This window comes from Meriones unguiculatus, chromosome 7 (genome assembly GCF_030254825.1).
Source record: "Meriones unguiculatus strain TT.TT164.6M chromosome 7, Bangor_MerUng_6.1, whole genome shotgun sequence".
Taxonomy (NCBI): domain Eukaryota; kingdom Metazoa; phylum Chordata; class Mammalia; order Rodentia; family Muridae; genus Meriones; species Meriones unguiculatus.
The window spans coordinates 9426024-9453180 of record NC_083355.1 but is presented as its reverse complement, the minus strand read 5'-3'; the positions used below and the strand labels follow the sequence as shown (position 1 = coordinate 9453180).

General features: G+C 42.0%; 1 long non-coding RNA gene across 2 annotated transcripts in view; it reads right to left on the bottom strand.

Annotated features, from left to right (window-relative positions):
• The window catches only part of LOC132655373 (uncharacterized), a 39613-nt gene that overhangs the window by 3057 nt on the left and 9399 nt on the right, over nt 1-27157 (bottom strand). For both annotated transcript variants that reach the window (XR_009593186.1, XR_009593185.1), the window contains exon 2: nt 14498-14618. This is a non-coding gene — a long non-coding RNA (uncharacterized LOC132655373). The remainder of the gene's footprint in view (nt 1-14497; nt 14619-27157) is intronic.

The window sequence follows — 27157 nt, the reverse complement described above, 5'->3', positions numbered from 1 at the left end:
TGTAGTTATTCATACATACATATTTAAACAGGACAATCTATGTGACTCAGCTCAACGCAATCCACAATTGCCCATGTCTCAGATTCCAATGTGCTCAGGGCCCTATGACAGCTAAGTACATAAACTTGGAGCTTTTATTTTCAGATGAAGACCTAAGGAGAACACGGGCTCCAACCCTCAGAGCAGCTTTCCCACCTGCTACCTTTTCCAACTCTGGCAGGTCTGGGGATGGTAGTTGTGTACTGGGAAAGAGCTGGTGATGTCCAGAAGCTCTCTCTTAGTTTCTCACAGCAGGGAGGGAGGCAGACTTAGGGCGTGGCATCCCTGAGGGCCTCTTTACACACACATTCTCCTTGGGATGTCTCAGCATACCAGAGGTGTGGTTAGGTAAGTATCACTCCACCCATGTGGTGTCTGCTGGCCAAGCCTCCTCATACCTAAACTCTCATCAAGAACACGAAGAGAAGTGTAGGGATAGATGCAGCGATAGCCCCTGCTCTCCCAGTAGACTGCTGGGTGTGTCTGACTAGAAAAAGGTGTCCTTAAGCAAACCACATTTCTGTGAGTAATTCCTCAAAAACTTTAAACATCCCCCTGCCCCAGGTCAGCCCCTTGAATAAGCCTCACACCTCTATCTATCTATCTATCTATCTATCTATCTATCTATCTATCTATATCATATATATATACACTACAGAGTACCTCCTGTCATCCCAATAGGACAACCACTTTCCTGAGGGCACTGCTCAGGAGGTCTCAAGTAGAGCTCTACAATGGAGGCATCCATGTCTCAGGATATTGTGGAGTGCCCTGTACCTGGGCAAACATAGCAAAATTCATACCCCAAGCCTCTCCTCCTGGGGATAAAACCACAGTCAAGAATAGTTTACCCCAAATGCCAATCCAGCACCCCCAGAAAAACACCAGAAACTCCCATGTATGCCTGTGTTGAGTTATCAACGCCTCCTCCTGAACCAATATCCAAGCAGCATTCACTTTAAAAATTAAAGACAGTAAAGCCATATAGATAGGTAGGTAGGTAGGTAGATAGATAGGCAGATAGATGATAAACAGATAAATCGATAACTGGTAAATATATAATAAACATACAGATAGATGTGATTGATAGATGACAGATGGTTGATTATATAAATAGATGATAGATACTTGTAGATAGTATATATATATAGGGAACTGATAGGTATATAGATGATAATTTATAGATAGTAGATATATAAAGATAGATGATAGATGATGATGTGTGTGTGCACACACCCACACACCACTAAAACTATGTACAATAGTAACAGATGGTCTATAGCTTATTTTCTAATTATAAAGTCTGATGACCTTACAATTGAATGGCATTCAGATGGTCTGAATAGTCCACCGACTTGCAACTATACGATTAGCATTCCACATTGAACCTCAGCAAATATCTCTCAATGATGATGAGGACCCTGACTCACCAGTATTGTTTATCTAGGGCTAAATGTCTGACATAGATCCCGTGGTTTACTGAAGTTACTTAAAATTAAAACAAAACAAAACAAAAAGCTCAGTTGGTGAAAATTGACTCTACTGTCTGTCTGGTCCAGCAATTAATTGAATGCTCCTTCTTCCCTGAACTTTCTTTTATCCAGTTTCATAGATAGGACCCCCACTCTGTAAATCACAGCTAAGAGAAGGCATTTCAACATAGACAGACGACCGTTAACTGCATTGAACCCTGCCAGATATGGTGTTCCTTAGTGAAGGAATATCTAAGGGTTATGCCCAGGAAAGACAAATCTGTCTCGTTGAGATTACTTGTATCTTCATTCCATTCCCATCAAGCCAGACCAGATCCCAACATGGAGAGGGAAAAGTTTGGCCACAAACTCCTACCCCTGACTTAAGAGCTATTGACAGCTGATAGCTTCTGAGAGAGGGAGAGTCTGTTATTCGGGGGGGGGGGGGGTGTTTCGTTTTGTTTTGCTTTTGAGGGTGTTGCCCTTTGTAGTTCTACGATGCTCCAGTGGATGGCCATGCATCTAGGAGCATGTGGGCAACACAAATTGGACTTGACAGGTTTAAAAGAATTGAGGCCACAGTGTTGGGTGGGTAGGAAAGTGGGGAGTAGTTCTGAAAGGAGTAGGGAGGGGTTTGCTATGATCACAATACACTGCAGAAAATTTTCAAAGAATTAATTTGTAAAATCTTATGACTAACACGTAAATCAAGCACTGATTGTGTTTGGAAAGGTTCAGATATTTTTAGATATTCTTCCTATAGCACTTCCCCATGTCACCTATTTCCATCTGTCTCCTATTTCCTCAGCGTAAAGCAAGCTAAAGGCTCTCTTCCTCACCCAGGGAGTACTCTATAGCCTCATATCAGCAGGAAGTTGTCCATTAAAGTCTCTCTTACCACCATCACCACCACCACCACCACCAATCACCAAGGGGTGATCAACCATCTATTTCCACATTGAGACTGAGATTGACAACTGCTAAGAGCCTCTGCCAAAAGGTGTGCCACAGCCAAAGGCAGAGAGAGGCCCTACAGGAATCCTCTTCCCAGGCATGGGGACTTGGATTGCCTCTGGAATTTGCCTGAATGCCAGAATCAACAACAAAGGTCTCAGTGGGAAGCTCAGAACTTCCCTCAGACTGGCCAGTCCAGCTGGTCTAAGCTGGTCTAAGCTGCACTTCCTAGAGAAAGGGGCAGGGCATGTCAATCAAAGCACAGTAGAAGCCTTCTGCCTGTCACCAGACTCTGCCACCTCCAAGGGTAACCATGGCTTCTCTCACGTTTTATTTTGAAGATGGGAAAACCCTACCTCTCTTGTTCATAGCAGGTTTGGAGGAATCACTGTTACCATCTGCCTTCTTCCATGAAGAATACTGTTGGCATGACATCATTCTCGCTTTTCACTTGACAGTCAATGTTAAGTGAAGTACATGAAATCTAAAATGCCACCACCAATAACAACTTGTAGACACGTTTTAACGCAGAAAAAAAAAAAAAACCTGCTTTCATTTGGTGTGTTACGTGGTTTTAATAAATGAGAGGTGTGAGCCTCAGTTTAAATGAGTTGCAGGAACAAGTCAGGCAGAGGATTGATGGAGAAGACAGTCTGGGCCTTTCCAAATGAGTGGAGCTACATTGTGACGTGAGGATAGCACTGAAGAGAACCACATATTTTTGGAATCTGCAACTGTTTTTACAATATCAAAATCTAAATCATATACCTGAGGAAATTTTTCATTATGTATATATGTGTGTATATATGTATATATATATATGAAATCTATAATGCCACCACCAATAACAACTTGTAGACAACTTAATACAGAAAAAAAAACCCGTTTTTATTTGGTGTGTATACAAACACATATACATATATACAAACACATATACATAAATACATATACACATGCACACACACACATACAAACAGAAGGACCAATAGTGATATCAGAATGCAAGCAGATCATTAAATACTGGGAAGGGGAGGGACATTAAAAATAAATGAAGGAAGGTTGGTACATGCCTTTCATCTCAGTGCTTGGAAGGCAGGAGCAAGTACATATCTATGAACTCCAGGCCAGCCTGGGTTAGATAAAGAAACCTTGTCAAAAAATAGAATGAATGAATGAATGAATGAATGAATGAATGAATGAACAAAGCCAGAAAACATGGTTAAAAGTGCTTGTTGCTCTTACAGAGGACCAGGGTTCAGCTCCCAACACCCTTATCAATAGAGTCACAACTGTAACTCATAGAGTCTGAAGCCCTCTTCCGCACTGTGAGGGTACATAGACACACATAGACATTGATAAATACACATAAACAAAAACAAAATAAGCATTAATGCAAGTTAATCAACTCAATAGTTTTGAGATACAAGAAACACTTGGAATTGAACTTTAAACTCTATAATAGAAAGAAAAGAAAAATCTCTGCTGAGGTTGATAACCTAGTGGGAGATTCAGAGTTAGCCAGTACGTGCAAATTAGCCTTGCTCTCACCTAAGATGCTGTGTTTGACAGGGGGAAACAGAGAGAGGTGGAAATTGATTATTTTTAGTAAACTGGCACAGCAAAATCAAGGTTATAATGTGTGGACCGCTTACCTTTGACCTGTGGTCTTCACAAACAGCCTGATGAGTCTGAAATACATTCCCCAGGGTTCCATTTTAAATCCTCTTCTCTGGTGTTTGTGTTTCTCCAAACTCAAAGCCCACGTAGGATGCTGTGTGCCCTCTAAAAGCAGAGAGCAATCCAGGCCTGAGAGGGGAAGCTGACTGTGTGTGCTGTGACCAGGGATGCTATGCCCTCTTGTATCGTTGCATGTAATCCCAAACAAGCCTGTCTCCACAATGTACAAGAGAGACAGCTAACTGGAGACTCTCTGCTTCTGTGCATTCGTGCTAGGAAAATGTTTCCACACCCTCAAATTATCACCTGTCAACTGGATCTCATTGGTTGATAACTTTCAAAATGTCTGTCTTTCTTTCTTTCTTTCCTTTTTCTTTCTTTCTCTCTTTCTTTCTTCCTCTCTCTCTCTCTCTCACTCACTTGCTCACTTACTCTCTTTTTTCATCTTTGTACCTCTGCAAAATTATGATGACCATCTGGTAAACATCTTCACTTAGGTTCTTGAAAGCTTTCCAAACTCAATTATCTCTAAAGCCATAGTGAGGATTGTGTTGTACAAAGAGGAATTGGAATCTGTGACATACAGTGAGGAAGAGCCTGCTATTCTTATATTTTCCAAACACTTATGGCCTCCAATTTTTTTAATTTTTATTTTTAAAAATTTTAGACAATATATTTTGATTGTATTATTTTCATCTCTCCCAACTCTCCCTATACCTTCTGAAATCCATCTTCTTTCCTCCAACCCGCTCATAATCATCAGCCCTAGGCATGATTTTAATAATCTCTTTTGTAAGATTTTTATTTTTTTCTCTCTGCCTGTGTGGTGGGGGGGGGACAAGCATGCGTACTTGCACTCGTGTGCACTTGGGTGCCCTTGGAGCCGCCCCGCAAAATATGCTGGATTCCCTGGAGCTGGAGTTACAGACAATTATGAATCAGGTGAATGCAACGAATAGAACACAACTCTTTTACAAGAGCAGCAAGTGCTCTTAACCACTGAGCAATCTCCCCAGATCCTATTTTAACACTCTTACTCTATTCTGACCACAATGGCTTTGTTCTTGCTGTTGACCCCTTCTAGGTGCTTCTGTTATCTTCACATATGACAGTTCTATTGGCCATACGTGTCTCAGCTCAGATGTTAGAGCCTCCAAGAAGAGTCTCCTATGCTAAAGAACTCCTTTTTGTCCTGCTTTGATTTTCAGTCACTTGCTATAGACTGATTTATTATCATCTAGATTTAAATTCTTGGGCACTTGAAAAGGATTGTATTACCCACAAGAGACCAGCAACCTTCTCTTTAGCAATATCTGGCACACAGTAGGCATCCACTAAATGCCTGTTGGATAAATCATTGAGTAATAAATCTACCAATCACCATTCTCCATAGGACTGTTCTTAGCATATTTTATATTCCTTCAAGAATGCCACTGCTGAGGTCCATCCTACATATGGCATTCTAACTTAAGCCTATTGTTAAATTAGCCACAAAAATTATCTTTCAAAATATTTTTCAGTTCTAACTCTTCCTGGCCCAGATTCCTTGCTGTAGTGGAAGGATCCTCCTCCTCCTCTTGTTGTTCCAACCCCATCATTGAGCCTTTCCAGTTGGCCACTTAGATCTTGCTGAAGCTTAGGTGTGAGCCTCTCCAACAAATGCTCCCCAACAGCATTTCAGGAGCTTCTCACGGTCTAAGGATCGCATGTAAATTTTCTATTGTGTCCTGTAAGGTCTTTCCTAAGCCAGAACCAACCTGTCAGTCCACCTTCTTCTCCAACCACCTCTTGCCTATTACCCTCAAGCACAATAACACATGTGCTATGACTGCCTGGCTGGCTACGAATGGGTGAATTTTCTTTCTTCCTGAAGTGCCCTTCAAACATGTTTTATCTGCTAATTGACAACTGCTACTACCTGGTTAAACCCAGGCTCAAGAACTGGTTAACTTCTTGAGATATACATAAATATGTGTTGTTCAATCTTTCTTGTATCAGTTACTATTTTCATTGCTGTGGCAAATTCCCATTAATGAAGGAAGAGTCTATTTGGGCTCATGTTTTGAGACTGTGGTCCATTGTGGTAGAGCAGCCATGGCTACAGGAGCATGAGGCAGCTGGTCATGTTGTGTCCAGAGTCAGGAAACAAACAGATGCATATTAGGTGCTCAGCTCACTTTTATCTTTTCCTCAGTCTGGGATCCCAGGCAGAGAATAGCACCACCCACATTTAAAATGTGTCTTCTCAGCTGGCACAGTGGTGCATACTGGTAATCCCAGCACTTGGGAGGGAAGAGGCAGGTGGATTGCTGTGAGTTCCAGGCCAGCCTGGTCTACAAAGCAATTCCAGAACAGCCAAGGCTGCACAGAGAAACTCTGTCTCAAAACAAAACAAAAACAAAAACAAAGAAAAAGAAAACAACACCAAAAATATGTGTCTTCTCACCTCAACTAATCCAATCTAGAAATTCCATCTTAGCTGTGCCCAGAGGTTTATCTTCTGAGCTAGCCTGGATCCTGTCAAATTGACAATATTAACCACCATATTCCTCCATTATATGATTTGTTTCTTGTTATTGTGCTTAATATTTTCCATTTTTATTTTCTCATATTAGATTTTTGGGCCTTAAAGGGACTGTGTTTCTTTCAACTTTGTGTGTTCAGCACCTATCTTAGGAGCAAACTCCTCTTAGGTGCTTGGACATTTCCATTCTTAATGAATCAAGAGCTAGGACAGATGCGTACATTGTGGATATAAACATGTTTTTGTTTGATCCCAGGTGTAGGATATGGGACTGATTCAGATAGTCCATAGCAACAGACTATTTGCCTCATACAGGCTCTGAGAGGAATTCTTTGCCAGCTGCAGATAATTTAAAATCTGAGGACTCTGGATAGAGAATAAAAATGCCAAAGCTCAGAGAGCTTGACATCTTTGAAAAAGAACAAGGCTGCCTCTGCTGCTTCCCATTTGCTGTTCCTGGTTGCTGTTGTGAGACAAGAAGTTGGCTGAAATGAGGATTGGACTGGCTCCAAGGAACCCAACGACCCTAACCAGCAGGAAGCACCTAAGAGAACTATGCCTCCTCTGCCACTAACCCTTTCTCCCTCCTACTTGGTGTTGGGGTGTTGGAAGGGATTGGGGTGGAGTAGGGAAAAAAAAAGATAAGATGAAATGTAAATAAAAGAGTTTTTAAAAGTCCACCAACAGAAAAAAGGCAAGTTCATAGCCCAAAGTGCCTATATTATTTAAATGGAGATACTGAGGTTTAATAACTAACAATACAGCTGGAAGCTGCAGAAAAACAAATATCAGTAATACTCCAGATGAGCAGATGTGAAGAAAGAATCAAACTCACGGTAAAATCGATGTAATAGAACAAAAATTACAAAGACTAGGTGAAATGAACAGTTGAATCTTTCAAAAAAAATCAGCACAACTGACAATTCTTTAGCCAAATTAGGCAAAAGACAAAAGGAGATCTAAATTAATAAAACTAGAGATGACAAGGGAGAGATTACAATAGACACTGAGTAAATCCTGAGGATTATAAGGACATACTTTAAAAATCTATAGTCTACCAAACTGAAAAACCTAAAAGAAATTTATGAATTTATTGTTATATACAACCTATCAAAGTTAAATGAAGATCAAGTAAGCAATTGAAATAGACCTGCAACCCCTAGTAAAATAGAAGCAGTAATAAAAATCTCTGAACCACCCAAAAATTTCATGGCCAGATGGATTCAGCACAGAAATTGAAGGAATGGTTCAACATATGTAAATAAATAAACATAATCCACTACATAAAAGTCTAAAAGAATGACAAAAACCACACAGTCATCCCATTAGATGCACAAAACAAACGATGGAGCTAGAAACAATCATCCTGAATGAAGCAACTCAGACCCAAAGAGATGAACATGGCATGTTTTTGTTACATACAGGTGTTAGCTTCTAAGCTTTTGATATATGTGTTTGAAATAAAACAACTGCAGAGGTTGGGTAGTGAGTAAGGGACTGGTTGGCAGAAGTATTCTTCCAAGGGAGGAGAAATCTAATATGGTGTTATCACAAGAAAAAGGAAAAACTAAAATAAGAAGATTGAATGGGGAGGGGTGAAAGATTAAATAGGATGGTACATTGAAGGTCGGACTATGGGTGGGGACAAGTAACACTGAAGGTCATCTGAAAAGTCATATGGAAACTAAGTATCATAAAAACTTTCTAAAGCATATGTATATGTAAAAGGAATTTTAATTCCATTAAATGGAGTCACCATACAAGAGAGGAGAGAATGACCCAAATAGACCTATTATGCTACCAAGTAAAACTGCTGATTCCAGGAAAGCTATATCTCTTGTTGAGCTGTTGGCCAAAGGGGTCTCGAAGAGTTCCCCAAAAAACACCGACTATTGCCAAGGTTATTGGTTTTCCTCCACAACCTGATGATAAGGCCTTATTGATGAAGACACCTGTCTTACTTACGGTTTTATTGCTGTGAAAAGACATCACAACCACAGAAACTCTTATAAGGAAAACTTTTCATTGGGCCTTGCTTACAGTTTCGGAGGTTTAGTCCGTTGTCATCATAGTAGGACATGGCAACATGCAGCAGACATGGTAATAGAGGCGGAGCTAAGAGTTCAACATCTTGATCGGCAGGATGCAGGAGACTGTGTGCCACAAGGGGTATAGCTTGAGCACATACATATGAACCCATCACTCAGCTACAAAACCAGTGACCTACAACAGCAAATTGCCTGCAAGATATACTGGTACAGTACCGGCACAAATGTTATGGGAGTACCCAACCACTTCTAAAAAGTGGATTTAAGAACTGCTGACTCATGTGGAACCCATAGTTGACACTGCTAAACTGGCTAGGAACCTGAGGCTAGATAGGTCATGGGCCCTAGGGGAAAACCTACTACTATAATTCTGCTAAAGAAACCTAGCAATAAAATGACTCCTAACAACATTACTATAGCCATAGATCAGTGCCTTTCTCAGTCCTTATCAGAGAAGTTTCTTAGAGTAAATGGCAATTAACACGGAAACCCACAAATGGACAAGGGGCAGATAGGAAGAGACTTCGTAGCATTGAGTCCTAAATAGGAAGTCTTGATCAAAGACCTCCCCTCAAGGCTTAGGGATCTACATGGAAGAGAAGGAAGAAAGAGTGCGAGAGCCAGAGGTGGAGGTCCTTACACAGCATCTTCCAGACTCAATGGGTTGATAAACACATGAACTCACAGAGACTGTGACAGCATGTACAAGGCATGCATAAATAAAGAAAACCCCAGCACAGAGAAAGCAGAGTGGGCACAAAGTTCTACCCCTAAGCAAGAAGCTATTTGCAATTGATACCTGCCGGGAAAGGAGGGGGAAAAAAGGTTTTCTCTAATAAAGTATCAGTGGGTATATTAACCAAACTCCAGAAAATATGTCCCATGCACTGGATTAGCTGACCAATACAGAAAGGACTCCATGTCTTTTGAGCACTTTTTGTTGTTCTCGTTTTGGTTTTTGTTTTTTTATCTTATTGGCTTTGGAGGGTGCTTGTTTTTATTTTTATTCTTTCTGTTTGTTTTTTTTTTTTCATTTTTGAGAGAGAAAAACATGAAGTTGAGTGGATAAGGAAGTGGGGATGACCTGGAAGGAGTTGGGGGAGGAGAAAGAACATGATTAAAATATATCGTATGAAAAGAAATTCTAAATAAGACAGGACAGACTGTGTTGTGGTGAGGGTTAGTTAGTTATAACCCTCTGGGGTGTCTTGTGGGCATATTGGATTCTGGCTGGGAGGCATCTTCAAATGCTGAAGAGATGACAGTTCTCGGAGGAGCCAAGAATCCTTGCAGAATGTGGTCAAAGGAGACACACCCACACCCTGCAGGCTGCAAGTCTTCCCAATTTAACTGCTTAAAAAACAACTTGAATGCACTCAGTCTCCCTAGGACTGCATAGCCACTTGCTTTAAAACTCACACACGGACACACACACAAACAAGGACTTTGCTTTGAGCCATGTTTGCTAGAATACATTACTGTCTTATGTAAAGGTTGATAAATCTGGACAGAACATACAAGGGGCTTGATTTCAGGCATTATTGGCATCACTAGTTAGAGTGATTTGTTTTTTTAAACAAGATTTCTTTTTGTTTTTAATATGTGTGTCTGTGTTGGAGTGTGCGCATATGAGTATAGTTGCCTGCAGAAACCAGAGAAGGATTGGGTCTCCTAGAATTGAAGTTACAGGCAGTAGTGGGCCACCAATATGGGTACTGGAAACCAGATTTCAGACCTGTACTAGAGTAGTATGTACTCCTAATTGCTGAGCCATCTCTTCGGCCCCTGAGAGTTTGGAGTTAAGAGAGATTCATGAAGTAAGCGCTCCTGGGCTTCACTTCCCATCAGTGTCACTACACAGAGAAGAACTCAAAGTGCCTGCCATTTTTTCTTTGCACAGTAAAGAAATTAAAGCTCCGGGACACTGTCCTGGTTTACTTTCTGTTGCTATGACAAAGCAGTCTGACCAAAGCAACCCAGGAAAGAAAAGGTTTATTTGGTTCACACTTCCATGTCATAGACTATCACTGAGACAATTCAGGGTGCGGATTCATGAAGAAACTCGTAGAAGGAACTGAAATTGAGACAATGGAAGAATGCTGCTTACTGGCCTGCTTCCCATGGCTTTCACAAGATCAAGACCATCGGCCCAGTAGTCCCACAATAGGATGGGACCTCCCATGTCAATCATTAATCAAGGAAATGCCCCCTAAAGATATGTCCACAAGCTATTCTGATGAAGTCAATTCCTCATTTGAAGTCCCCTCTTCCCAGGTGACTCTACCATGTGTCCAGTTGACAAAAGTAACCTTCACAGACTCCAATTCAAATGGGGTATCTCCACTTGAATTGGGACATGGGACATGGGAAAAAATAGAAGCCATGGATTGGATAGGCTGAGAGGTGAGTGGAGGGGGGCATCACTGTAAGGCAGCCACCAATGGGGTGTGAGTGCACAGATCACACTCCCTTTGACCTTGTTGGGGAAAGAAAACCATTAAGTCTAAGAATGGAAAGGAAACTTGACACTGTGTGAGACGGGAGACATTGGGCCTTTTTCCCACTTAGAAGAGAATGATCTTGTTACTATCATAAGTCTGCAACTAAACACCAAGGAAGCCATTACTTAGGAATAAGATGCAGTGACTAGCTCCTGTCTCAGCCAACTATGGCCCATTACCTGATCATCTGTTTTGTAAATCAAATTTTGCTGGCACACGGGCATACCTATTTGCTGACAGATTTCTACAGCTGATGATATGTTACAGTGAAAGAGCTGACTAGTTCAACAGAGGCAAATTCATCCAGGGCCCAAAATACTTACCACCACGCCCTTGAAGAACAGTCAGGAAAACTGTGACCTAAAGTAATCAATACTCCAGGGCATCACAACTACAGCTAAAACAAAAGTTCAGCAGGATCGAGGAGAATCTGTGCGGCTTGCTCTGTTTGCCAGGATATAGTCTCCCTTAAGGAAAGACAGGCTACTCTCAACACTTACCATTCATCATGCTATTAACCAGGAAGTCACCAAACACTGAACATATACAAGGCATGCTTACAATCCTAACACTCTGGAGGCTGAGGCAGGAGGGTCGTAGTTTATGACCAGCCTGAGCTACATAGTGAGCCTCTGTCTCAGATTAAAAAAATAATAAAGATTTCACTAAAGGAGCTGGAGAGATGGCTCAGAGGTTAAGAGCACCGGTTGTTCTTCCAAAGGTCCTGAGTTCAATTCCCAGCAATCACATGGTGGCTCATAACCATCTACAGTGAGATCTGGTACTGTCTTCTGGTGAGCAGGCAGAATGCTGTATAAATAAGATTTCACTAAAGAAGAAAAAAATGGCCCATAATCACTATTGAGAGGAAGCAGATACTATAAACAAGCCCAGGATCTACCTTGTGAAGAAAATTGTGGGCATCAGCTCAGCTTCAAAAGAGATTTAAGTTTGTTATTTCCATTTGTCAAGAGCTTGGAGGAATATGTGGTTTTAATGAGCAAATAATTAATAGAATGTTGTCAGAGAAATAGAAGTCACAAGAAACAACTAGACATTAGAGACTTGTAATATGATAGAAGACGGGAAAAGAAAGAAAGAAAGAAAGAAAGAAAGAAGGAAGGAAGGAAGGAAGGAAGGAAGGAAGGAAGGAAGGAAGGAAGGAAGGAAGGAAGGAAGGAAAGAAAAAAAGAAAGAAAGAAAGAAAGAAAGAAAGAAAGAAAGAAAGAAAGAAAGAAAGAAAGAAAGAGGGGAGGAGAGGGAAAGAGGAGAGACAGACATTAAACAAAGATGAATAAGATCCAAACTGAAGAACAGAGGAAACCAAACAAAACCATTAAGGAAAACTAGCAGGAGACTGGACAGATGGCTCAGCAGTTAACAGTATGCACTGCTGTTACAGAGGACCTTGGTTCAGTTCCCAGCACCCACGTGGTGGCTTAAAACCACCTGTAACTTCCAGGGAATGAAACAGCCTCTTCTGGCCTGCACAGGCACTGTATACATGTGGAATACTTACATACATGCCAGCAGACATTAATATGTATAACAAAGAAAGAAAGAAAGAAAGAAAGAAAGAAAGAAAGAAAGAAAGAAAGAAAGATTTTTTAAGAAAAACAAAATAAACAAACAAACAACAAAAAAAAAAAAACAGAGCCTTAATGGCTTACAGGAAAACTTCAAGGAAATCAAAATGATGTCTTGAAAGGAAAACATGGCATAGGAATCATGAGAAATACTGAAGAAAAAAAAAGTACCAAGGCCAGGTATGGTCGCACACATTGTAGAGGAATATTCTAAAGACCTTCTGGGTTTGTGTGATCCACCTGGCAAGAGATCACATCCAAAGATCTAGGTCTGTGTGATCCGGCTGGAATAAAAACACTTTTAATCTGAGACAGATCTGAGTTCAAGGCTGGTATAGAGCTTTTCTGGTAAAGAAAAGCTTAGATCCAGGCATGGTGGTACATAACTTTACTTCCAAACAATGAAGGTAAAGATAGTTGATAGAAGAAAACACCCATGTTTGAAAGTGATGTCTAATTGAGTGGCAGATAAGGTGACGAATCAGAGAAAGGTTTGACAGAATATAATATGCCCAATTCTCATGAGAAAAGAAAGGAAAGGGAAGCTAGTTAAGGGGCAATAAGAGAGAGAGGAGGAAGTTTTACTGGGACAGTAAAAGAGAGACAGGTTGCAGAGAGAGCATTCAGGTGAAGATGGAATGAGCCAGAAGATGAGAAGGATCCAGGAGATTAGAGCAGATTTCTGGACTTAGTCTGAGGCCAGGCAGAACACTTCAGACACACAGAGAAAAGCCAGGTTGAATAAGTCAGCTGAGAGAACAGCTGAGTTGAACCAGCAGTCCAGAGCTCGGTAAGAACGAGAAAGGGTGAGCTTATTAAGCAGAAAGTTCTAGAGGCAGAAAACGTTCTAGGCCTAGGTGAGATTGTAAGGAAGCTAGAAGCCTCCAGGACTACGTGACCTCTAGGTTAGCAGAAGGAGGCCGTAAACCTTCAAGACAATAACTGAAACCTGAAACTAGGCTAATAAAAGTTCCTTTACAACACACCCATCATCCCAGCATTTGGAAAGGGGATCCAGAAGTATCAGAAGTTTAAGGACAGTTTTGGCTATATTGCAAGTTCAAAGTACCTGGGCTACACAGGAACTCATCTCAAAAAAAGAAAAAAAAAGCTCAAATATTTTTCCAGCTTGGTGAAAAATACCCAGTTATGTGTTGAGGAAACTGAGAAAACAAGATAACTGCAATCCATAACAAATTTTGCCAAAAGCCAGATAAGTGGAAAAAATTGACAACTGACCAAGCACCTATAATGAAATTATTTAGATATGATCGATGCTTGAAGGATAAACAGATAAGAGAAATAATGAACAGACAGATATTCCCAATTTAGTATTTCCAATGTCTAAATTAAGTTCAAACTTGGCGTGAACATTCCTTGAGTCATCTCCAACAGCGGCAGCCAACAAATAAAAACAAAAAGACAGAAGCTGCATAAAACCCCTTAATGAGATTTGCCCAGAAAACTTGGCATTTCGTAAAGCAACGAGTCTACGGCTTCTGCACTCTATTCCAGTAGACCAAAACCAGTATCTTTCAGACATATTGACTGAATGATAACGTCTCTGCCATTCTTTAACTTTAATTTAATTGTAAAGAAATGTGGGATCGTGTTCTGTTCCAAGCAGAGGGGAAAAATCAGTGCGTTACTCCATCCAATAAAAACAACTGAACATGAGGGCTAGAAGTCTGAATACCTCCATTTTCTCAGTTCTTTTCTCTCCCTTTCTCTCTTCATTGAAGGATCTGGCTTTAATCAGATTTCACTCCCAAAGCAGGTGATACTTGTTTCTTCTGTTGAAGATAAGTCTCCAAGGGCTGTGTGATATGATAGAAAGAACACAAGATTCAGTGGCAGTGATCAAATCACAAAGGTCCAGCCTCACCTCCTATAATACTGGCTTATTACAGGGATAAAACTGAGTTGTGAGACACACACACACACACACACACACACACACACACATAGAGAGAGAGAGAGAGAGAGAGAGAGAGAGAGAGAGAGAGGTGTAATCAAATACTATAGCATTCAGAACCCACTTATCTAGATACACAGCTGTGACTATTTCAGGTCGGGACTCCACTGACTTTGAAGTAACCCACTGGATATGAACATCTTCCAGAAGGATGGTTCTGTTGCTGGTCTGGAGAAAAGCATTCCACTGGCCACTTCCAAGGGCCAGTGTTCTATACAGCATACATCATTCTTCGTTGTCCCTGTGATCCATTCCTCTGAGAATCCTAAGTTGCCCTACCCTTATTTTGTTCATTGTTTCATTTCTTTACTTGAAAGTGATAGAGAAGAGCTTAATAAATTGTGAGCTTTTTCCCTTGGGAAGAACTGACGCTCCACTCTACGGTGGCCTCCACGTAACCTGAAGAGACTTAAGTAAACCTTATTCCAGAAAGCTGATGGGTTCTAATCAAACTGCATAAGCAGTTGGGAAAAAAGGAAAGGGAAGCACTAGGTTTGCAGGGAATGGTTTCTGATCTGGACGGTTTGCCAGTGCTGGTAAGCAGCAATGCACCCTAAGGAGAGCTGGCTCAGGAAAGGATGCAGAGGTGGGCAGAGGACCAGGAAAAGGCCCGGCTGGGTAGGAGACCCCCTGTAGTTGGTCAGGTTCAGTTGCTAAATCTCAGGAAACCCTGAAACATTTCTGCTGGAAATTAAACAGAGATTTGAAACTAATGAGAGGTTCTTGTATATGAGAATATTGGACAGCATGTGCAGCTAATTATTTCATCCAGAGGGGCCAGTGGGGACCTTGGGACATTCCCATACAGCCTGTAAACTAGGGAAATTAATTCTAAGCTTGGAGGGAAAGAAATTAAGATACCGCCATAAAAGCACAGAGATTAAATCGTTTCTCCTCACCTTCTGAGAGGGTTACACCAAGGTCAGGAATGTTCGGTCACAATTAATGTCAGTCTGGCCCCATTGTAAATATTTGGCTGGGAACGAAAGGGTTGCTGTCACCTGGCCAATCCCAGACTCCTCAATACATTTTGTCTAGGAATTCCGTGTGCCTGGGTGCAGTTTCACTGTCATGAGGAGATTCTTTCCCGAGGAGCGGGAGGAAGGCAGCGTGTGTTATCAGGAACTGTGCTATGTAGTATTCAAGAGACAAGGTTTAGATACTCCTGTGTCCAAAGTCCACGTGCTATAAGGAGTGGTGGGGAAGGGGAGCAACGTGGATTGGAAAGTGAGAGATGTAAAGAACAGGGGGATCAGATTTGCTTTGAAGGACTGCCAAGACAGGTGGTGTCTGTAAAGCAAACACAGAATCTCTCAGAAAAATAAGGAGGCTGGCCATTATCTGGTAATTATTCTGGCTGGTTGTTGTAAAAGCCAAGCTGAGCTTTACCATGAGGGATGGTAGTTAAAGACAAAAAACCCAAAAACAGAAAAATTCCGGGTTCTATCTCCAGGCTGCTCTACTGAGCACAGGCACCTACGAAGCTCCAGTCACAAGCACTGGTGATCAGCCAGTTTCGTTCAGTACCTGTTTTATCCTCTTTTATGAATTCTTTTAAACCTAATTTTTACAGGCTCATAGATGTGGTAGACAGGAACTGTGAGAGCATACTCAGTCCTGAGATCCTTCCTTAACTTCTTCTATCCCTGCTGTCCCCCTTTCATCTTGACAGCACGGCTCCCTCCTACATTCATGTCATCTGTGCTTGTGTGAGTGTGTGCGCATATGTGTGCATGCACATGTGTGTGTCTGTGTTATCTGTGTGCCTTATGTGTGTGTGCGTGTGTGTGTTTGTATGTACACATGTGTGTATGTGCACAAATCTTTTAATGGCAGGGTTTCTTGAGCTTCTGATCCTCCTGCCTCCACCATCTGAGTGCTGGGATGACAGGTGTTCGCCAGCATGCTGGCTTTCTATGGTGCTGGAGAGCAAATATGGGGATCCGTGCATGTCAAGCGGGTACTCTGAACCCTGAACTATATTCCCTCCCTTTATCTAACTGATAGAGCATCAAACATCTGGGAATGCGGCACAAACTTTGAGGATTTTTTTAATTTGCTTTACAAATAACCATTAAAATGAAAAGGCCTAAAGCAGACTAATATGGGTGATAATGCCACAGTTACTCAACAATTAAAAAAAAAACATATTATTAATGCTCTGAAATTTTCGTGTTATGTATTTTGATCATATTTTCTCTTTTTCCCAACTTTTTCCCAGGGCTACTCAATCCTACCACCCAATTTCCTGACTTGTGGTCTCTCCTTCTTTCTTCCTCTTCCTCTCTCTCTTCGTGTGTGTGTGTGTGTGTGTGTGTGTGTGTGTGTGTGTGTGTGTGTAAGGTAAAAACCATCTTTAGCTTGAAATAGGACAAAAACAGGCTCTGGTGCCAATTTTGTGTAAAGACCTTAGTGTTCCAGATACAGAATGAAGTTGCCGTTCCTGGAGCCGTCAGCAATGGGGTGTCCCTTCACAGCTGAGACTGTCCGCTTTCTATCTACCACATTCTTTTGACATCAGCTAAATTCCAGCTGTGAACCCTGGTTTCTGACCACGCAGACCACGGTGAGTGACTGTGACTGGCTCCCTGTGATTCACTAGGCACCTTGGAGCGCACCTGTAACTGTGAAGGAAAACCCGGCCACCCTTAGAGGCCATCCCTGCCCCTGCCAGAGAGAATATCTGATTTTCAGAAAAATGTAAATCCCAGCTTTGCCTGCCAGAACTTCATGTACGTCGTGTTAACATCAGGTTTATATTAAACATTTACATTAAAGATTAGACTGGAAGATTAAATTGTTTGCATATGCTGTAGCCAGGGAGAGAAGGGCCCCACCAACTGTCTGTACGTATGGTTCAGGGTGCCTGCAGAATAATGATCCCACAGAAACCATCAGGACAATCAGAAATTGAACCCTCACAAAGGTGGGTGAGGCCCAATAGAGGATCCACATAGAAGTTAAGAAGCCTCAGTTTATTCAGCCTGTGGATGAATTGTGTAGCAATTCTTCTGAATTAAAAATCCCATCAGAAGAGAAGTTCTCACTAAGACTCAGGAAGTCACCAACACAGAAGTCTCAGGAAGTTCCTAAAATTTACCAGATTTACAAAGCTCCTCCCTCTTCAAGGTTATATAAGCAGTAAGGACTGCTGAGTCGAGGAGACTCTTTAACCCGCTGAAATGCCAGCAAGCCACACAGAGGGCTGAGGTAGGCTTTCAGTGATGCAGCTGTCTTTGAGTCATCTGCACTTGTCCCAGTACTCTTATAAGTAACTATAACAGATCATTGATTTATCCAGTTGGACTTTGGTGGTATAGTTACTTTGGTCTGTTGTAGGGTGCCTATCTGGGTTGTTTGTTCATGTCTCAACAGGGTCACATGACTGCCATCCCATGTCCCCTTGTGGAGAAAGGTATCATTTCTAACACCAGGAATCATTGCTGCAACTCAATATTTAGAACTAGGGCCTTTCTCTCCAGCATCAGCACTTCCCTCCACACACACAGTTGTTCACATTTTGTCCTCTTGAGTCACTTATGTCATGGCAAAGCTGGATACTCTAGAGTTAGGAGCATCTGGCTGTGGAGGTTACATACAAGGCTATGTAGGAATGAGGTTCTAAGTCCAGTCCCTCAGAGACCCTGCTGTTCTTCCATTGTGGAACTCAGACCTATGGATAGAGAAGCACGCATTTGGATATCTTCATCCTGCCACAAATGCAAAGTCTTGCCTGGGCTGCTGTTAACAAGCACATGGTCTGTGGAAGAAAAAAGAAAATGTTTTTGTGGAGGAGGAAAAAAAAAAAACACATCACCATGGACACCAAGTGAAGTGGCTGGAGGGGAGCGATACTGGTCAAGAGTATGATTCATTAGGTCTTGTCTGAGTGTCAGATGTTCAGCATTCAGGCCCATTGCCTCAAATTTAAATCATCTTTTAAAGAAGTGCCGGAAGAGGTGCTGAAAGGCACGGCACTCTGCTCCCCTGCTTGAAAAACAGTGTCTGCCTGCAAACTGCGGTGCAACTTTGCATTTTGGCCAGACACCCCGTGTAGAGCTCTGCTCAAGCTCCGGCTACTTTTTTTTTTTTTTTAATGGTCACCCAAAGGCAGGAAGACAAAATAGTATTTTCACAAGCCAAGGAATCCCTCCTGGTGGCATCTGTGAAGTAAAAAATGAGAGAGTTAAAAAGCAAGCCTGGCTATGCTGAGAAACTCTACCACAGGGCTTTCCTGGTGTCCAGGAAGCCACGGCCTCCTCCTAAGGAGTGCTAGACCCCTGGAGTTCCTCTCTGAAACTCAAGGAAACCTGGCCAGTGGGTGCTTTTAGCAGCACCAATTAAGACAGAGGCTAATGTTACTACCCCAACTTGGATCATTGCCAATACCCAGAGGCTTGTTGAGTCTCCAAACAGTTTGGTTCTCCAACAACCTCCCAATGCTTCTAAGGACTGTAGCTGCCACGCACTCGTCACACAAAAAGGAGTGTGTATCTTTCAGACATGAGCCTTAAAGACAAGATGCTCCATGAAACAAGCAAGTCACAAAAGGAATTATCTGATGATGTACCCAGAGACAGGATTCATGGAGGAAGGATGGTGGCCTGGGGGGAAGATGAAAGGGGCCAAAGGGCATTGATGAAGATGGAATTTTGGTGTTACCAGATAAGAGTTTTAGTGGTACAGGGTGGGGATAGTTGCATAGCAACGTATTGATATCAATGAATATAATACTTGAAATTGATGAGGTTTGTGTTCGTACTGCCATTAGTTACTTAGTTAGTTAGTTAGGCTTTTCAAGACAGGCTTTCTCTTTGTAGTCCTGGCTGACTTTGAACTTGCAGAGATCCACCCGACTCTGCCTCCTGAGTGCTGGGACTGAAGGTGTGTGCCACCATCTTGTACTGCCTTTTAAAGAAAGACAAGAATGAGACAGCACATTAAGAAGGGGCTAGGAAGCACCCAGCTAAAACTCTAAGGACTTTTCCCAAATGCAGCTTCCAGGGGTCAGGGCTAGGATGTATGGCTACATATTCTCAAGAGATTTGACAGGACACTATGCATTCTGTGAGAAGCACAGTTCTTGCTGATGCAAGTCCCATGCATTCCTTGCTTTTGCTGACCTAGCCCTTCAGTAACTGAAAAGGTAAGGTGGCTGAGTTTCCCCCAGTTCAAAGAGGACTCAGCAGGTAGTTCACTGAAGCTGGAAGGATGGCTGGAGAGCGGGTAGACATTGGGCAGATTTTAAAAAATAGCACAGAGAAATAGCTTCGGTGACTAATTTGTTTAGCAGTGCTAGATTTATAATATCGTACAACCTTCAAAACAAGCCTCTGGTAAAGTGACGCCTTTGTAGGCCTGGAATAGGCCAATTGTGGAGTGGGACATATGTGTAAAGCGTACAGATCCTTATACCTGCAGGTACCTGCCTGTACCTGTGCAACTTGTGGATACCATGGGAAGACATGGGAATCCTGGCCTATCCCTCTCCACTTTATTCTTTTGATAAAGGGTCTCTGATTGAACCTGAACCCTGGGCTAGCAGCCAGCAAGTCCAATCATCCTCCTGTCTCAGCCTCTCACAGTTCTGGGGTTACAATGGTGGGCGGAGCCACATCTGGCTTTTCACATGGCTGCTAAAGATTTGAACTCAGGTCCTCATGCTTGTACAACAAGCGTTCTTTCTTACTAAGCCAGGCCTCTGTTGCTGCCTTTATATGTTGAATTATTTCATCTTCGGCCCATTAAAAGATTATAAGTCTTAGAGACAAGAAATCAGCGCCATTTCACTAGTAACTAAAACAGAGTCAATTCCAACTTGGGATCGGATGAATGTTTTTGGTAGTAGATTGGCTGGTTTGTGTTTTATTAAAAATAGTATTCTTTGCCTTTTTACTAATATATCAATCAAAGAGGAAAGGAAAGTATGGTATCCTTGTGGTGTGTAGGTGATGGAGGTGGATTTTAAGCTTCGGAATAAGCTACATTAACATCTTTGGGAAACACCCTTTGGGCAAAAAAATGACAACCAAACTCAACATCTCTGAACACATCATTCAAGCTGTCAAGTACTAAGACTTTCTTCTTAACACCTTTTCTTCAAAAATTTGCCTTCATTTTAAGACAGAGTCTCATGTATCCCAGGCTGGCCTTAAACTCAGTGGAGGTTGGCGCCCATCTCCTCAGTACTGGGATTACAGGCATATACAATCATGCCCGGTTTATGTCATGCTGCGGATAAGGCTCGTAACTTCATGCATGCTAGGCAATCACTCACTCTGTGAGTTCCAGCCCCTCCATTCTAAACTTGTGTCCAATTTTTAGAAGCACATGTGCTCATTGGCTAAATAAGGAACAAATGCAACCAAAAAAAAAAAAAGCACATAATATAACACCTAGCACCAATTATTGTCAACATCAGACAGACAACCTCTGTGGTGGTGAATTCTTCAACCATCCTGGATGGACACACCTGAAACGTCAATTGCTTCTCATGGCTTCTCCCCTATCCTAAGTCTAAATAACTTCCCTACAGTGACTAGACGACAGTAAACCAAGTAGGTGAACCTTCAGGTTTACTCTGAATCCTTTCTAGACAAGTATGATAAGATTCCAAAGGGTGCTTCAGAGAATGCTAATTCCCTCTCTGCTTTGCCGATCTGTCTGAAAGCATTCCTTGAATGATCAGAAAAGGCTTCATTACAGTTCCTTTTGAGTTCATCTATCTTGAATTTCACTTCCTTGGAGAGAAAAAAAAAAGAGGAAGAGAAAGGTAGATCTCTGTGAACTGGTCAGCCTGCTCTACGTGCTAAGACCCTGCCTCAAAAATAAAAAAAAAAATAATAGTGAAGAATTTATAGATAACCTGTGTCATGATGAACTCAGAAAATGATGCAATATTCTGGGAAAAAAAAAAGGAATCTTACCAGTTATGGCCACCCTAATACAGCTGAGATAGAATTCAAAGGAAGAGTTTTTGCGATTGAGAAAACTTCAAGAATATATAGTGCCTGAACAAGGCTGAAAACCTTGGTACCTGGAAATATATTTAGACAACTCCCCAATACCCCGAAACACCTCCCAAAACCCCCAAATGCCCTCCCAACCCCCATCGCTTTCATCCATCTATGTCTCTCCCATGATTACACCACAAACAAACTTTCCTAGATGTATGCACATTGAAGAAACTTTGCTGGTCTCAAAATATCCACATCCATCCGCCAGTGAGTCCATTTCAAGCACATGTGCATGTCTGAGCAGGGAAGAGAAGTAAGCTGAGCAACTGTGTGGCTTGTCTCTGCTTAGGCAATAAGTTACTAATCTCCTGATTGGAAACAGACTTGTACGAATTAGGAGCTGAAATTGGAACAGTCACTGCTGTGTGCAGGATGTAAAGTGAATAAAATGAATGGGGCATTAACCTCCAACCACTGAATATTAATCAGCTTTTCATAAGAAAGAAAACACACAGCCTGCCACACTAAATATTTTCAGCGCTCATTGACAGGATATGATTTCCTTTCTCCCTCAGCCCTGCTTCTTCCAGTCAAAGGCCTGAACACCGGACAATGGTCAGCTTGACACAGATTAATGTGTGATTTGAAAGGGCTCAGGTTCCATGCCAAGGGTGGGTGGAATTCTGAATGTGTTGGACCTGATGAAATGATAGGCCATTATCAAAAGCATGGCTGTCTTCTGGTCCCTCCTACAAACATGAGCCAAGCTGAGCCCAAAGGGACTTCACAAAAAGACCACGCAAGGAAACTGATGACCTCACAGCCAATGTGAATGTGCAAAGGGAAAGTCCTGGCAATGGGAAACGATTCCTTGTGGATATCTGGATGAGCGAACACACGCCCAAGGGTGCCTGAAAGATAAAAAGAGTCATTTGACAGTAGAGTGTGGGTGGAAACAAAATTGATAATGACCGCTTCTTTTCCTTATGCTGTACTACAATTGATTTTGCTCAAGAGTACAAAGCCTTGTATTCATGCCATATAGTGATAAGAAAGCATATATTGTAGCTACCCACATTTGGCCCTGTTTATTGTATATAGCGGTACATACCCTTATATAAACAGCCCTTCGTGCCCATGGGCTCTGCAGGCTGAAAACGGAATACACCCCAGAATATATTTGTGTTTGTAGTGAATGTACACGGACTTGCTTTCTTGTTTTTATTCCTAAGAGATTCGGGAGAGCATCTTCCCTCACAGTGTTGATGTTGCCTTGTGTGTAGTCTAGGGGACACAGGGGCTGTGCCTAGGGAATGTGCAAGTACTACGCAATCTTATGGAAGAAACTTGGGCATTTATGGACTTTCTTTGGGAGAGAAACCCAGCCCCATAATATATAGTAGCAATAAACATATAGAAACCTATATAGATTGGTATAATTCTATGCTATGTCACCAAGCAAGGCAATGGAATCTTATTATGCATTATCCATAAATTGATATCTATATCATGTCTAATACTGCCTACATAGTTCATGTCACATGGCTTAAATGGCAAATGCCGTAACTTAAAAAACATAAACAAACAAACCAAAAAAAAAAAAAAAAAAACAACAATGTAGGTAGGCTTTTATTTTTTTTAAACCTACTTTATTTGGGATTCCTTTAACCTCTACCTCCCTTCCAACCTCCAAATCCTAGGTAGGAGAGAAAGAACGTTAGAAGGGACAGGAAAGAAGGATGTAGATCTCTTTAGTATAGTTGGATAGTCCAGTAAACCAGCAATCTAGTAATTCAGCAAAAGCAAAAGCAGCAACAAGGACCATCAGCAACAGCAGCATGTGCAGCAGCAACCTTCTGGAAGCATTCTCCAAAGCATTCTCTCTTGGAGTCTCAAAGCAAAGCATTCTTTTTCATTCTGGGCTCCTATTTATACCTTCTCAGAGTCTGCACAGGATGTCTTCAGCTGGCAAAAACCATGCTCCCTACCCTCACAAGGCAGTTTCCAGCTGGCAAGGATCACATGCTTCTCAAGAGGCTGTTAAGAGCTATGGATAAAACATTCCTAGATTCTACACTTAGGATTACAACGAAAACATATCTACATAACATAACCAAAACTTCCACTACACAACAACAACAACAAAAAAAAAAAGAACTAAGGAGGTGATGTTTCTTCCATAGCCAGGTTCTTGGGGGGGGGGTGGAGGGAGTGTTTGTTTTTTGTTTTCTTAAGATTTGTTTCATGTTTAACCATATGTATGGGTCTGTGTGAGCATGTTCTTGTGAGAACAGGTTTCTGTGTAGGTCAGAGGCCTTGGAACCCCAGAATCTGGAGTTATAGGTGGCAGTGAGCTGGAGAACACACTTGTGTCTTCTGCAAGAGCATCCACGGTCTTAATAGCTGAACCATCTCTCCAGTCCCCTGTTTCGATTTACGTAAATCTCTTTAAATATTCCCAAAATATTCAAATTTTTTTTATGGTTTCGTGGTTTTTTGTTTGTTTGTTTGTTTTTTAAGTTCATACATCTTATTTTTATTTTGTTTTTTTTTTTTACACTTTATTCATTCTGCATCCCCCCATAAGCCCCTCCCTCCTCCCAATCGTACCCTCCCTCCTCCCTCTGCATGCATGTCACTCCCCAAGTCCACTGATAGGGGAGGTTCTCCTCTCCTTTCTGATCTTAGTCTGTCAGTTCACATCAAAAGTGGCTGCATTGTCCTCTACTATGGCCTGGTAAGGCTGATCCCCCCCAGGGGGAGGTGATCAAAGAGCAGGCCAATCAGATTATGTCAGAGGCAGTCCCTCTTCACATTACTATGTAACCCAATTGGACTCTGAACTGCCCTGGGCTACATCTGTGCAGGGGTTCTGGGTTATCTCCATGAATAGTCCTTGGTTGGAGTATGAGTCTCTGGGAAGTTCCCTGTGTTCAAATTTTCTGGTTCTGTTGCTCTCCTTGTGGAGACCCAGCTCTTACTATTTCCTGTCCTCTCCAGCTCTTACTATTTCCTAGTTCTTACATAAAATTCCATTCACTCTGCCCAACAGTTGCCCATCAGGCCCAGCATCTGCTTTGATAGTCTGTAGGGCAGAGGCTTTCAAAATTTTTTAAATTTATTTTAGTAAGGAAGACCATGTGTATGTCTAAGACATTTTTATTATTAGCAATCAGGAGCTACTTCTCATCCTGAAACATGTTCTCACATTCTCCCTGAAGCTTTCTCCACAAAACCACTATCCCTTGACCCCACAGAATGAAAGCCCCACCCCCACCATGTAATGTCTTCTAAAGCATCAAAAGATAAAACTTCTTCCTATTCCCTTCAGCTGGTTAGTACTGGAAATGCATCTACCCGCTTAATGCCATGGAGTAATTGATGACTGATGGTAGCTTCCTGTTTTACGTGTGGGAGGATGCCATACAAAGAATGACAAAGATGCTTTCCCCTACTATCAAAATTCCCCTTCTGACTGTCCTGTCAAGTGTGAAGGGGTTTTGCAGATGCAATCAGCTTTCCTAATCAGCAGGCCTCAGGGCAGGGAAAGTAGCCTGGATTACTCACATAAGTGCAATGGAACACAGGAGCTCAAGAGGCCTCACCCATAACTGAGGAACTATTAGCGGTTGATATCTCCTGGGAAGGAAAGAGTCATTCTTCTTTGAGGCTGTGGCCACTGGTAGATTACCCATGCTCCTTTAGGTGGCCCCACATCTATGCACATACAGACAGCATCAACTGGACCATGGGTTATTTTAAAAGAATTGGCGGGGAGGGGATGGCACGGAGACGAAGAAAAGAGAAGGGGGAAGAAAAAAAGGAGGAAGAAACAATGAATTTGGGAGAAGGTTGGTTGGGGTGGACACAGGGGAGTTGGAGGAGGAAAATGGAGGGGGGGGGGATGTGTTCGTATTTCATTGCATACAAACATTGAATTCTAAAAGACTAAAGTTTTAATGTAAGTCTAAACTGACTTTAACATTGAAAAAATAGGAAGAGGTGAGGACAAGAAAGGAAGCCAAAGGAAAGGTCAAAATATTACAACTTACTTTGCTAACATTGAAGATTGGGAGGATGAGCCAAGGAATGCAGGTGACCTTAGTTGGCCACTAGCAAGGGAAGAGGATACTCCATCATACCTATAGGGAACTGAGGTTGAACAACCCTAATGAACTTGAGAAATGACTCCAGAGCCTCCACTGAGAAATATCCCAACTCACTCCTTCATGTTAGCCTGGTGAAACGTTTCCCAACAGACATGATGATGATAAATTCCTCTTCCTTCAGACCAATAGATTTATGGTAAGTCATCATAGCAGTATAAATGCCAAAGACTTAGTCATAAAAGAAAAAAAATTAAAAAACGTTATCAATGAAAATGAGTAAACCTCAGGAGAGATTGCAGAAGATCCTGGGAAAGGGATGAAGCAAGATGGAGGGAATGGGAAACCAGATGGGAAACCAAATAGCTATGACAAGACAAGCTTAAGCCCTACCTCCAGTCTGCTGGGGTTCATCATCAGCTATAAGAACAGCTTCAGGGAGCTCAGTTCTAGCTACTTGCTGTACAAACCTGAGTGAGAATCCCCAGTCCCCCACAGAAAACCAGAGGAGGTGTCAGATGCCTGTAATCCTCATGCTAGGAAGGCAGACTCAGGACGATCCCTGGGGCTGATCAGCCAGCCAAGTTTCACTCAACTTCGGAGCTCCAGGTTCAATGAGATACCATGTCTCAAAATGAAAGGGTATGCTTGAGGAAGAAGACACCCAATGGCAGCTGCTAGCCTCCATAATAGCATGTGCATGTGAGGGAGAGAGCAGGCACATGCACACACACACATGCATACGCATCCACACCTACACACACACACATACACAGAAATGAATTCATGGCTCCTCCCCCTCAATGTCATGGCTAGGGAGTAGTTCATTCTTTTATAATATAACACTATTGAAAGGAACACTATCCAAAGATGACCTACAGGCAATAGCTACCAGAGGCACCTTCTTCTGCTTTTCCTGTGTATCCTATCATGGCATCTTCATCCAGTTCATACTGAACATCTTTGACCTCATAGAAATTGGCTGGTTTTGCTGAGATCATACCACTGGTAAGTGATATATCAGAGATTTAAATACAAGTCCCTAATGCATTATCCTAATCTTTCCATGCATTGCTTTTACTCTCCATTCATCATAGAAGCTGGCCCGAATTCAGAGAAAACACAAGTAACACCTGGCAACCGAAAGTATGCTGTGTCAGTACATGTAAAAGGAGTGGGGCTATCCACTTGCATCATTTACACCTCCAGTCACATCACTGGTAGGCAATGCCGAATGTCTGACTCATTAGCAAGTCAGAGAGAGAGAGAGAGAATGGATACCTGTGGCAACTTTAGGTTGCCTACGTAAATGCTTCCTT